Source organism: Puma concolor, chromosome A1 (assembly GCF_028749965.1).
Source record: "Puma concolor isolate L17-30 chromosome A1, mPumCon1.1.hap2, whole genome shotgun sequence".
Taxonomy (NCBI): Eukaryota; Metazoa; Chordata; class Mammalia; order Carnivora; family Felidae; genus Puma; species Puma concolor.
This window is the reverse complement of record NC_141667.1, coordinates 232,806,471-232,820,271: the sequence shown is the minus strand read 5'-3', so window position 1 is coordinate 232,820,271 and position 13,801 is coordinate 232,806,471. Positions and strand designations below refer to the sequence as shown.

Sequence of the window (13,801 nt, the reverse complement as noted above, 5' to 3'; positions counted from 1 at the left end):
CAGGCCAGTCTCATTTTAATGGAGAAAAATAGGAATTTTGTAGTGGCCTTATGTTGTTTACTTGTTGAAAACACACCCACAAAATAAAACCGCCGTGCTACCCAGGATTTTTCTGCATACTATATAAAATACCAAATTTCTAAGATGGGTGTCTCCCTGTTGAAAAAAATTTAAAGGTTTTCTAAATCTGTGTCAGCTTCCTTACCACCAGGACCTAAGCCAACCCTAAGGGCTAAGGTGTATTACAGAGTTGCTGTTTCGTTTTGTTTGGGCAATTTTCATCCTGAAAGCACGCTCCTGAGAAATTCCGAAGAATACTGAAATAACCAAAGAAAATAATTAGTACCCACTGCTAAAAAGCAAAAAAATCAATCAATCAATAAATAAATAAGAAAGAAAAGTCTGTGCTTTAAAAATTCCAGTGATTTAAAGTTAAACTCATCTTCAAACTAGAATCAAAATATGTGCAGGCAGCGGCCAAGCTAGTAAGTGGGAAGGTGGGGGTCCTCATTTTGCGATCTTAACCCTCAATAAATACAATGCAAAAGGCAAAACGGTTATGAAAAAAAAAAAGATACTACTATATAAAAGCATGGTCTCTACTTCTACACTTGACCTTTAAACATTAATGCCTTTTGAATACTAATTAATTAGGGGCTTAATATGCAAACACCTCTGAGCTACTTCAGAATAATCATGAATAAAAGCCTAGTAACCACACGTTCTCAGGAAAAGGAGAAAGGCCTGTTAAAAAAAAAAAAAAATTTAGTTTCTCAGGTCTCGCATCAAATGTGTGCCATACATACGGTTCGGCACCGAGAGGCAGCAACCTGGGAGGGTCAGAGGCGCCGCAGGCCCGAGGCCCTGCGGCTGGGGTGGCTGCTCATCCCTGAGACTTACGCGGGGCGGTGGCCCAGCCCAGCCGGGGTGGGGCTGAGCGCTGTCAGCCGGGGCGGGCCCAACGGCGGGCCACCCAAGTCTCACCTCCACTTCCCTTTCCCAGCGCGGAGCCCAGTTCCGCGACCACCCAAGAGCCCCCGCACCACAAAGACAGATTTTTTTTCTCGCCCGGTCCGCTCAAAGTTTATCGTTCTCTGCCAGCCGTCGGGGCCGCCGGGCTTTGTAGTTCGCCGGTCCAGGCCACCCCGCCGAGGCCGAGAGCCTGTGCAGCCGCTAAACTACAATGCCCATAATGCCCCGCGAGCCTCGCGCTCCCACTGCCCTCCTCCTCCCCTCCCGGCGCCCCAGGACCGCGGCACTGCCCTGGCGGCGGGAGACCGGGTGGGGCCGCCCACCTGAACGCCCCACCACCTGCCCTCTCCTGCCCGCGGCGCTCTCCCTCGGATTCATTACCTAGGTGCCGCAGGTCGGCCGGCTGTGGGTGATGCGGTCCGGGTGGGGGTGGGGCACAGGCCGCCGCCGCAGCCGCCGCCGCGGAGTCCGTTAGTTCCCGACGTGCGTGAAGAGGCGGTGGCGGCGGCGTACGGTTGCCATGGCAGCCGCGGACCGAGCGGTGGGGGGCGCGCGGGGACTCCAAGACAACTCGGGGGAGGAGCCTGGGAACCCCACCCGGGTGCGGGGGAAGGGAGGCGCCCGGGTGCTTCGGGGGAAGGAGGGAGACTGTGACATTGAGGAGGGCGAGTGACTAATGACTCGGTGGGGCCGGATGAGCCCTGCTGCGGCAGCGTCCAATCGCCTTGGCATGACGCGTGTCCTGTGCTGTCGGCGGAGCGCGTTGGTGCCCGCTCTATTCCGAGAGGGTGCCTGTGGCGTCAGAGGAAGGAGCGCCCCAGCGGCTCAGCGCCGGCTCTTTAAAGGTCGTCTGGTCCGGCCCCTCCCCCGCCGCCTCTGCCGAGTGGCGGGGTGGGACCCGAGCCACCCTGGGGCTTTTCACCGGGAAAGTCGCAGTCTCTCACACCTTTCTGCCACTCTGAGGAGTGGGCTAGAAATGAATCCGTTAGTAAAAATGTAGTGCCTACAGCCTTTAGGCTCCTTCGGGAGGTTTGAGAACTTGTACGTGGCAGTGATTTCAGCTGAATTTTTGATGTGTAATATTTCTTAGGTAACCGTTTGCGGACTCTCCAGGACCCACCTGAGAGATGCAGTGCGGTAGAAACTGAGGTCAAGCGCATGGGCTTCCGAAACCCGCTTCTGGGTTCACGTCCTGCCCCTATACTTGGTAGCTGATAACCGGGGGGCAATTTATTTACCCCCTGTGATGCTGAAAGTTTTAATCTGCAAAATGCAGGTAATGGCCAGCTCCCAGTGCTTGTGAGAAATAAAAAGCATTAGTGCTGGTGAAGCACCGTAAAACAAAGACTGGCATTTAACAATAACTTTTAAATCTTAGTTATTTAACATTTCCTGATAAGTATCAGGAGAATGGGTAGCCTGGAGGTGAGGGTGGGACTTTTTTTTTTTTTTTTTTAGAGGGGAGGAGGAGGGGGAGGAGGGGGGGTGGGGGTGGGCAGAGACAGAAAGGGAGAGGGAATCTTGAGCAGGCGCCCGCTCGGTGCGAAGCCGGAGGTGGGGCTCCATCTCCTGACCCGTGAGCCAAAATCAAGAGTCAGATGCTCAACAGACCGAACCGCCCAGGCTCCACTGAAGAGGGGATTTTCCGCGGTGATGGAGAAGATGTGTATCATGCTTAGCGTTTGGGTTACAGAGGTCTGTGCATTTGTCAAAACTCATGGAATGGTGCAGGTAATGAAATGCGTGCATTTCACTGTGTGTGAATGTACCTCCAAAAAAGAACATAAGAATATTTTTTTAAGATCTGCCTTCGCAACTTTCAAATAGACAACACAGTGCCATTAACTAGTCCTGCTGTACGTTACATCCCCAGGAATTATTTTATAACAAAATTCGTACTCGGTGACCCCCTTCACCCATTTTGCACCCCCGCCCCCACCTCTGGCAACCACCAATTTGTTCTCTGCCTCTGTAAGATTGTTATTAGAGCGGTAGACTCTAATAGCGACCACAGAGATATTCTGCATCCAATCTCCAGCTTTTGCAAATGAGGAAAATGAGACCTAGAGATTTAAGTAAATGGGGGAAATTACTGACCCTGTCGTTTTCTAGCAATAAACGTCTCTTGAGAAATTATGATTGAAAATAGCAAGCTACTGTGTATATCATCCAGTTCTCAGTCGGGGTCACCTTGTCCACAAAAATCTTGTTGAGATTGACTCAAGTCCCTTTTCCACCTCCTGTGGAAAGGCCAATGTCTTCTCCGAGATTGTACATCCCCCGTGGGGGGCAGGGGAACTTACCATCACAGGGTCACTTCTGGCTCTGAGTTCTTGCTTTCTCTGAACACATGGACTCTCTCACATCTCGCCTTCTGCAACTCTTTTCTCTCCTGCTGACCCAGTGTGGAAATCAAACACTTTTCTTTGGCTGTGTGTGTGTAGCAGGCTCCTCTGAAGGTTTGGAGCAGCTAAAGGGTTTTTTGTGTTTTTTTTATTTATTTATTTTTGAGACAGAGAGAGACAGAGCATGAATGGGGGAGGGTCAGAGAGAAGGAGACACAGAATCTGAAGCAGGCTCCAGGCTCTGAGCTGTCAGCACAGAGCCCGACGCGGGGCTTGAACTCACGGACCATGAGATCATGACCTGAGCCGAAGTCGGCCGCTTAACCAACTGAGCCACCCAGGCGCCCCGCAACTAAAGGGTTTTAAATGAAGGATGTAAATAGCCTAAAGTTAGAAGTCCATGGTCTTGAAAGGGCTTCAGTATCACAATGGCATTGGTATCCACCAACCCCTCCCCCCATCCTTTCTCAGCATAAGTTGCAACTCCCCACTAATCAACATCTTCCTGGTCCCATCCCTCTCCCTTCCTCTTTTCTCTCTTTATACAGTACTTTTAGTTATCTCTTTCTCCTAATCTGTACCTTCTGGACCACCTTCCACTCCTAAACTGTTTATCAAAGTGTTTTCCTACACAAAATATTTTCCCCAAGAGGAACTCTGGTGCCAGCTATTAAAAGCATATGTTGCAACACAGTATATATCTGCATATTCTATTTGATTCAGTCCACAGTATAGTCAGTAAATATGAAGCTTGTGCAGAAACAGAAGCAAAAATGAACTGTTGGGGCCTCAACACGATAAAAAGCTTCTGCACAGCAGAGGAAACTGTCAGCAAAACTAAAAGGCAACCGACAGAATGGGAAAAGATATTTGCAAATGACGTATCAGATAAAGGCTTAGTATCCAAAATCTATTTAAAAAAACTTACCAAACTCAACAACCAAAAAACACATAATCCAGTGAAGAAATGGGCAAGACACATGAATAGACACTTTTCCAAAGAAGACGTCCAGATGGCTAACAGACACATGAAAAGATGCTCAACGTCACTCATTATCAGAGAAATACAAATCAAAACCACAATGAGATACCACCTCACACCTGTGAGAATGCCTAAAATTAACAATTCAGGCAACAACAGATGTTGGCGAGGGTGTGGCGAAAGAGGAACCCTCTTGCACTGCTGGTGGGAATGCAAACTGGTGCAGCCACTCTGGAAAACAGGATGGAGGTTCTTCAAAAAAATTAAAAATAGAACTACCCTACGACCCAGCAATTGCCCTCCTAGGTATTTATCCAAAGGATACAGGAGTGCTGATTCAAAGGGGCACGTACCCCAATGTCGATAGCAGCACTATGGACAATAGCCAAAGTATGGAAAGAGCCCAAATGTCCATCAACTCATGAATGCGTAAAGAAGATGTGATATATATACACAATGGAATATTACTCGGTGATCAAAAAGAATGAAATCTTGCCATTTGCAACAACATGGCTGGAGCTAGAGTGTATTATGCTAAGCGAAATAAGTCAGAGAAAGACAAATATATGATTTCATTCATATGTGGAATTTAAGAAACAAAACAGATGAACATAGGGGAAGGGAAGCAAAAATAAGATAAAAACAGAGAGGGAGACAAACCATAAGAGACCCTTAAACACAGAGAACAAACTGAGGGTTGCTAGAAGGGTGTTGGGTGGGGGCAGATGGGCTGAATGGGCGATGGGCATTAAGAATGGCACTTGCTGGGATGAGCACTGGGTGTCATATGTAGGTGATGAATTACTAAATTCTATTCCTGAAGTCATTATTACACTATACGTTAACTAACTCGGATTTACATTAAAAAAAAAAAAAAAAAAAGGCTTATACACATGACCTGTCCAGGCTACCTGCATAGTGGGTTCAATTATGAGAACTACTTAGTATAAATGAGGAAGCAATTGATCGTAGCTGGGATTTGCTGTCTGAAAGAAAGAAATTCAGGTCTCCATGATCGTAGCTTACATTATGCAGAAGAAATGATAGCATTCACGCAATAAAACCCAGAACAAAATCTGAGTTAATACTTGATAGCAATGACATCCTTATAGAAGCAACACCTGGACTTGTCACCTCTAGCAATTTGATCACAACTCTGCATATATAATGAGCACATAAATAGAGTCTCCTTTACTCCCGGAGAAGATAATACTGATCTGCTATCGGCAGAACACATGTTTTTGTAGTAGGGATGATAGGCTCACTTGACCCATCTGGCCCTCATCTGGTTTCCCTTGTGACCAGTCACTTGCATTTACAAGGCAGCTGGCCAGGGTTGTAGTGCAATCTACAGCCATGAAGAAGTCTGCAAATGCAAGGTCCCAATGCATAACCCTCCTTGTTTGGGAGAAGTCGGGACCCCAGAGACACAGCTCAGCGGGACAAGCCACTGAAGGAGAATGATGACAGCAGTGAAACGCAACAGCTGCCTTCAAGTAAAGCTGAAGGAGGGTGGTCACACCAAGGAAGACTATGGGCAACTGAAGCATGGCCTTAGGAAACCTAGCGTGGCTATGGAGCCGGCAAGGAGTGAGGACTGACAAAAATGGTTTGTTGTTTTCACTGGAGACTTTGGATCATTTCAGGTAGTAAACACACTGTGCAAATCTGCAAGTAATAACGGGTTAATCTACAGACAATATGGTCCTGAGCCTCAGTAAAGACACTTAGCACATCTGGGGCAGCTGGGTGGCTCAATCAGTTGAGCGTTGAACTCTTGATTTCAGCTCAGGTGGATGATCCCAGCCAGGGTTGTGGGGACTAATCTTCCATTGGGCCCTCGCTAAGCATGGAGCCTGCTTAAGATTCTCTCTCTCTTCCTCTCAGCCCCTCTCCCCCACTAGCATGCTCTCTCTCTTTAAAAGATAAAGACTTTTTTTTTAGGGGCGCCTGGGTGGCTCAGTCGGTTGAGCATCCAACTTCGGCTCAGGTCACGATCTCGCGGTCCGTGAGTTCAAGCCCCGCATCAGGCTCTGGGCTGATGGCTCAGAGCCTGGAGCCTGCTTCCGATTCTGTGTCTCCCTCTCTCTGTGTCCCTCCCCCATTCATGCTCTGTCTCTCTCTGTCTCAAAAATAAATAAACGTTAAAAAAAATAAAAATAAAAGATAAAGACTTTTTAAAAATTTTTTTAAATAAATTGAAAAAAAAAAAAAAACAAAACCCGGAGACTTAGCACATCTGGTTCAAAGTCAGGCATTTTCCCTGAGTTCTCAGTCTTGGCTGCTATAGCATTTGACTTTGCTGGCCACCTTCCTTAGTGGTTCATGACCTTGGTTCTCCTGAAAGCATACTTCAGTGTGCTCACCAGCTCTTCCCCCTGCTCCTTCATTGTGGCAATAGTTCCCAACATTCAATCCTACCCTCTCCATTTATAGGGTTTCATCTCTCAGTTCTGGTTGACACACAGATTTCCCTGACTAGTTCTGATCCCCAAGCTCCACTCCTGCCCCAAGTTTGCTGGGTCCTTCCTCACCTCGTTCTGTCTAATGTTCTCTTCACCTGGGATGCTATCCCCCTCCCCTAAATTCGACCTGTATTCTGCAAAAATGAACTCAGGCCTCTACATGAAATCTTTCCAGGTCATTCCTGCTCACAATAGTACCAGCCTACTCTGCACTCACAAAATTTCCTGCCTATACCACCCGCTTTGACAACTAACCATACTGCCTAGTGGCAGCTTGTGGGTTGTTGACCCATTGGCCTTTGTCTTTTCTCCTTACTAGATCTCAATCTCCTCTGATGAACACTTATGGGTATTTCCAATACGTCTTTATAATACCTTTTATATAAGGGCACAGTATTTTTGACTGATGGCTGGCTCCTTAACTTTTCTCCTGAGTTAACCCTGCTCTGTGTGGCTCTCCCCCTCTAGTGCTATAGAGGACATTTACAGCCTCCTCATGTAAATATCCCTGAAGCCTATAGAAAATCATGGGCCCCCATATGTATTCGGTGCGAGGGTGCCTCACGAGGAAGTTCCTCCAAGTGACTTTTGGTAGGGAAGGAGTTCGGAGGTAAGTGGTGCTGAATTCCGACGCTCAAACTCACTACTAGGACCTAGAGCAAAGTTTAGCAGGTCATGAGATCAAGGTAATGCATCCCGTCCAGCTTTTTAATGCTTAAAATGTGAGAGGGTAAGATACAGTAAGGGAAGGTAGAATCAAACAGAAGCAATAGGAAATGAAATGCAGGGCATGTACGTGTAGCCCTGGTCAAGTACTATATGGCGGTCAGTGGGCTTCAAACCTACCCTCTCTCCACTGTTCCATGCTGGGGGAGCTGGAACCCCACAACCCACATTTCTCCCTTGTCTCTGGCTCGTGGGTGCACTCATAGAAGAGCACAAGGCTGGAAGACGAGGAAGCCACTGCTCCCACGGTCCCTTCCTGTCAGCATCACCCAAGCAGTGGCCCTTTGGCCTGGTGGCCAGAACTTGTCTCCACCTTCTAGCTGCACTTCCAGAACCAGCCCCCTGGCGCCTCCTCTCCCTCCACCCCAGACTTAGCAGCAGGAACCAGGCAGTGCCTTTCTTCAGAGGTCTGGGTCCCACCTCCAGGTTCCTTCTCCTGGCTGCTGGGTTCTGAGGACCCCGCCCTCCTCTCCTCTCTCTGATCTCTGGCCCCAGAGGCACTAGCTGCTTTTTGCAATTACTACTTACATGGTGACTCCCGTGTTCCTTTTAAATTTTTTCAGCCCTCCAACACCTATTTAATCAATTCCCTATGCGAAGTTCTCTCCGTGGAAATACTTCCTTTGGCTTCCTTTTGCCTGACGGCTGGACGCTGACAAATACGGATTGTGAAGTGAAATATATCTCCTGTGAATGTCGATCCAGAGGGTTTAAGAAACACTATCTCAGAGGAGTGGGAGAGTTCTTCACCAAACAGATGCCCTATGTGCCAAGGGTCCAGTCCTTCCACAGACGGGTGCTCTGCGTCTCAGGTCTGTGAAGAGCAGAGACCCAATTCTGCCACAGCAACTGTCACCGTTGGACCCTAGGCCTAGTGTGGCCTTAAGAATCACTGGAGATGAGCTTACAGTTGCCTACCACGGTTTGGCTGGAACCCCAAGCTTCATGTGGACTCTGACCTCTCTCAGATACGTAGAAATGCAGCTTTATTTTTAATTTTTGGTAATGTTTATTTTTGAGAGAGAGAGAGAAAGAGACAGAGTGTGAGTGGGAGAGGGGCAGAGAGAGAAGGAGACACAGAACCTGAAGCAGGCTCCAGGCTCCCAGCTGTCAGCAGAGAGCCCCATGCAGGGCTCGAACCCCCGAGCTGTGAGATCATGACCCGAGCCAAAGTCGGAAGCTTAACCAACTGACCCACCCAGGCGCCCCGAAATGCAGCTTTTTAACTTGCTACCCTTAGCAAGTGGGGGAGGGGGGGAAACAAGAGTTAATGATGAAAAAGCAAGAAAGGGGTACCACAGACCTCACCAAGTGGGACCTGGTGAGGCCAAGAGAAGGATGAAAAAGACAGACTTTCAGGATGGATTTTTTCTCTCTGATGTTGCCCTTTCTCACAGGTCACATGAGGAGGTAATAGACAAGAGAAGGAAACGAAGAACCTTATACCTATGTTTCTGCCATATCCAGCCCAAATGGGGCTTTTGCTCTATTTTATTCATGAGCTGACTATACTTCTGCTTCAGTGCTCCCATTAGCAGTGAGGCACTCTTTAAAGACCAGAGCTATTAGGCCAGCCTCACTTAATCACCCATTCTTAATGAAAAGAACTGCTCCACATTTGGGGAATTCAAAGCATTTCTTATGTATGCCAAAATAAACACAGAACCTCTTGGCAGTCGCCTGTGGGGATTCTCCTTGCTTATGATTTTGTATTTCCTTATGCTAATTTAGAAATAGGAACAGGAAACCCAGGACTCGAGGCTGTTAAGCGGATTGGTAACACTCTGGAGTGTTGCGGGTACGTAACTCAATGAATGAATGTCGAGTCCTCCGTGATAGCTGGAGTAATAGTATTTTCATTGAGCACCGCAGTAAGTCATTGATTGCCTCCACCCGGCGAGATGCTAATACATTAGCACCTAACTGCGCGAGGACCTTACATTTAGTAGAGGAATCCATCACCGGACGTGAATTACTCAGGCAAATGTTGGCAAGTTACCTCGCTGGTGACGGGCAGAACCTTTTCTAGCGAGCTGAAAAGCATGTTACAAGGTAGCTGGCATGTCATAGAGGGAGAGCAGCTTGTGATCAGGTTTTCTATTTGGAGAAGGCAGTGCTGTGCCAAGCAACCCCAACCACAACACATTTAAAGTCTGAATGGGAAAAGGAGCGGTACATCTGGGATCCTATTTCCCCTTCCAAGAAGATACAAGTCACTCTAGACGGCTTCTCCTGGTTCCAGAGTCCTTTTCCTGCCTGGGTTTTTTTTTTTTTTTTTTTTTTTTCTTCTGTGTCCTGTTTTACTTCAACTGTAGGGGATTGAGAGTGATGGGCTTGGGAGGCAAATTCTATTTCCTCTCTTTCCGCTTGTTTTTCTGCTACATTTTAGGTCTTCCTCGTGATTTATGTGCATAAATGATGGCTTACATGAATCATTCCTAAACGGTTAACTACGCAAGCAAACTGTTCATCATCCAGTTCTCCGTGATAGCCTCTCCTTATGTTCACCAGGCTGCCTCACTCCTTTCTCAAATCCCATCGCAAATTTCACGTTTCCGAAAAGCCCTCTCTGACAGCTACAATGAAGACTTCTAACAGCCCTTATTCAACCTCACCTCTGTCCCTTTTCCCCAGCTCACCAGTTAGCTGTTCTCACTACCTGACGGTGCAGTCACAATAAAATAAAGTAGGGACAGCAGACACATAAGTTTTGTACTGTTTCTTCCCTCTTGATCTGTGCCTGGATTTATGCCTTCCTGACAAATAAGCAGGTCGTTGTGTTTAAACATTACAACCTAAGTGAGAATTATAGAGAATTATATAGTCATACCTTGGAGATATTGTGGGTTTAGTTCCAGAACACCACAATAAAACGAGTATCACAGTAAAGCAAGTCAAATTAAATTTTTGCTTCCCCAGTGCGTATAAAAGTTATATGTATACTATAATCTTTTAACTGTGCGATAGCATTGTATCTAAAAAAAAAAAACAACAATGTACATACCTTAATTCAAAGATCCTTTATTACTAAAAGATGAGTTTTCAGCAAGTCTTAATCTTTTTGCTGGCAGAGAGTCTTGCCTCAATGTTGAGGGCTGCTGACTGATCAGGGTGCTGGTTGCTGACAGTTGGGGTGGCTGTGGCAATCTCCCAAAATGAGACAACAGTGAGGTTTACCTATGTTTATATGTGGAGGGTTCGTTCAATCATTTTAATTGCTGCAGTCATAGAAGACAGTTCATCCCTTTCCCACTGATGGACATTTCGTTTCTTTCCAACCTTCACGTCCAGGTACGTCCGGGCTGCTGTACCAAAAATACCATAGGCCAGATGGCTCATAAACAACAGAAATTCATTTCTTCCATTTCTGGAGGCTGAGCAGTTCCAGGTCAAGTCACCAGCAGATTCAGTGTCTGGTAAGAGCTGGCTTCCTAGTCATTGACTGTGGTCTTCTTGCTGTGTCCCCATGTGGCAGAAGGGGACAGGGAGATCTCTGCGGTCTTCATGAGGACACCAGGCCCACTCATGAGAGCTCCACCCTCCTTACCTAATCACCTTCCAGAAGCCCCACCTCCAAATACCATCACTTTGGGGGTTGGGGTTTCAACATACGAATTTAGAGGGGACACAAGCATTTGGTCCGCAACATTCTACCCTTGGCCCTCCCAAGTCCATGTCTGTCTCACATGTCATCAACCCTAAACTCTAAAATCTCATCTAAATATCATCTAAATCAGGGGTGCCTGGCTGACTCACTTGGCAGAGTGTGCAACTCTTGATCTCGGGGTCATGAGTTTGAGCCCCATGTTAGGCATGGAGCCTACTTAAAATTTTTAGAAAAAAGTAATCATAAATAAATATTAATAAATGAATATCATCCCAATCAATTATGGGTGAGACTCGAGATTCATCCTGAGGCCAATTCCTCTCCAGCTATTGGCCCCCAAAACCGAACATACCCTGTGCTTCCCAAACATGAACTGGTGGGACAGGCCCCGGACAGACTTTCCCGTTCCAAAAGGAAGAAACAGGAAAGAAGAAAGGAGGGAGGTCCAGAGTAAGTCCAAAACCCAGCGAGGCAAATTCCATTAGACCTTGAGACTAAAGAACAATCTACTTTGGCTTGATGCTCTACCCTTCACGTACACTGGGGTAGTGGTCCTGGCCTCCCAGCTTTTTTGGGCAGAAAATGGCTCCCAAAGCTTCCAACGGCTCTGCCCCCATGGCTTTGGATGGCCTCACCTGCCATGACTCCCCTGGGCACCACTCTTATGGCTCCAGGGTCCTATCCTTTGAAATATAGGTGAAGGCAGCCATGTCCCCAGTGATTGTACACACTGGAGGCAGTGCAGATACTACTCTCCCTTTCGGGGCACGCAGGTTGGGGGGGGGGTTGCGTGGGGAAGCAACCATTTAGCCCACACTGCACCCGGGCCCACTGGCTGCTTACCTGAGGCAGCCGGCTGAGGAGCACGGTTGGGGAGCGCGGTGGCCATCACATGGCGTGAAGTGAGGCAGTGCCCAGCAGCCCACACCGAGCTCCTGAGAGTTCCAGGAACCCCTCTTTTGAAACTGCCCCTCCCTGCCCTCCCACTCTGGGCCTGTGTGGGAATGGTAGGCCTGAGGATTCTGAATCACCTTCATCATTCCCGCAGCGTCTTGGAGAAAAGCACCTGGCTTCTGCCAACATGGCGGATCTCCTTATCCAATGGTCACTTTGCGGCGCCCTACCGTTCTCTCGCAAACAGGCTTTCTCCTTCTTTTCGACAGGAACAGATGGAGAACTGCCCAAATATTTAAGTTCTGATTGCTTTTTTTATTAACAGTTCCATCTTTAAGTCATTTCTCTCTTGTTGAATTTTACTGTGAGCCGTCAGGAAGAACCAGTCTGCTTCTGCAACACTTTGCTTAGAAACTGCTTCAGTCATGGGGCGTCTGGGTGGCTCGGTCTGTTATGCCTCCAACTCTTGGTTTCCGCTCAGGTCGTGATCTCGTGGTTTGTGAGTTCAAGTCCCACATCAGACTCTCTGCACTGATAGTGCAGGCCCTGCTTGGGATTCTTTCTCTCCCCTCTCTCTCTGCCCCTCCCCTGCTCACGTGCCCCCCCCCCCCAAAAATAAAGAAACTTAAAAAAAGAAAGAAAGAAACTGCTTCAGCTATATATCCAATTTCATTCCTAGAGTGAAAGGATTTCAATCTTAAATGGAACCAGAAGATATGAAATGTGGAATCTCAAGAATGTACCCTCTGAAGAATGGAACTTAAGAACCAAGAGACTGATTTCCATTAAATGCCCGATTTACCCAAGACCAAGACTCACTGCCTCACCAATGAACATCCAACAAGAATCTCTCCCCTTTCTCAAGCCAGTAAACTTACTGCTCGGACTCTGGCTCAACCTCCCCTTCATTGCACTCCTTGGCCATAAATATTTAAATATTCTCCCTCGATGCTGACTGGACCAGCCTAGAGCTTGCATTGCCCAAGTTGTATCCCTCTGCTATTCCCAACTCAGTTTTAGGTCAAGACAACACACTTCTCTGTGGGTCAGGAATCCAGGCACGGTTCATCTGGGTCCTCTACTTCAGAGTGTCTCATGAGGCTTCAATCAAGGTGTTGGCCAGGGCTGGGGTCTCTTCTGGGAAGAGCTCTCTTGGCTGGGAAAAACCCACTTCCAAGCTCACTTGGTTGTTGGCAGGATTCAGCTATTTGCAGGCAGTTGGACTGAGAGCCTTAATTCCTTGCTGGCTGTCGGCCAGAGGCTACCTTCAGTTGTCTGCTATCCGAGCCTTTTCACAGGACAGCTCATAACATACCGACTTGCTTTGTCAAAACCAGCAGAGGGGAGACTTTGAAAGCAAGATTTGGGGCACCTGGGTGGCGCAGTCGGTTAAGCGTCCGACTTCAGCCAGGTCACGATCTCGCGGTCCGTGAGTTCGAGCCCCGCGTCGGGCTCTGGGCTGATGGCTCGGAGCCTGGAGCCTGTTTCTGATGCTGTGTCTCCCTCTCTCTCTGCCCCTCCCCCGTTCATGCTCTGTTTCTCTCTGTCCCAAAAATAAATAAAACAAAACAAAACAAAACAAAACAAAAAAAAAAAAAAGAAAGCAAGACTTGACGGTCAGAATCTTCAGTACTATCTCTTCATGGATAATAATATTCATGGATAGTATTCTTGAATATTAACCTACTCATCTTGCATATTCTATTGGTTAGAAGCAAGTCACAGGTCCCACCCCATGATCAAGGGGAGGGATTACCCAGACGTGTGAATGTCAGGAGGTAGGGATTATCATGGGCCATCTTAGAGTTCA

At 47.6% G+C, this 13,801-nt stretch overlaps 1 protein-coding gene and 1 long non-coding RNA gene across 9 annotated transcripts in view; one reads left to right on the top strand and one right to left on the bottom strand.

Moving 5' to 3' along the window:
- Positions 1 to 1,463, bottom strand: part of KATNAL1 (katanin catalytic subunit A1 like 1) — a 101,945-nt gene extending 100,482 nt beyond the window's left edge. The window contains exons 1-2 of one of the 7 annotated variants that reach the window (XM_086714327.1): positions 1,354 to 1,462; positions 206 to 317 (exon numbers count right to left, since the gene is read on the bottom strand). The gene's annotated coding sequence lies outside the window, so the exon portion shown is untranslated. The other 6 variants (XM_086714312.1, XM_086714302.1, XM_086714322.1 and 3 more) reach the window with 6 other exon arrangements.
- Positions 1,226 to 13,352, top strand: LOC112860950 (uncharacterized). Of its 2 annotated transcripts, XR_015253887.1 has the most exons (4): positions 1,226 to 1,366; positions 2,063 to 2,179; positions 8,054 to 10,906; positions 12,671 to 13,352. It is a non-coding gene; the product is annotated as an uncharacterized LOC112860950 (long non-coding RNA). The 2 variants fall into 2 exon arrangements; XR_015253886.1 differs by lacking the exon at positions 2,063 to 2,179.
- The last annotated feature ends 449 nt before the right edge of the window (positions 13,353 to 13,801 follow it).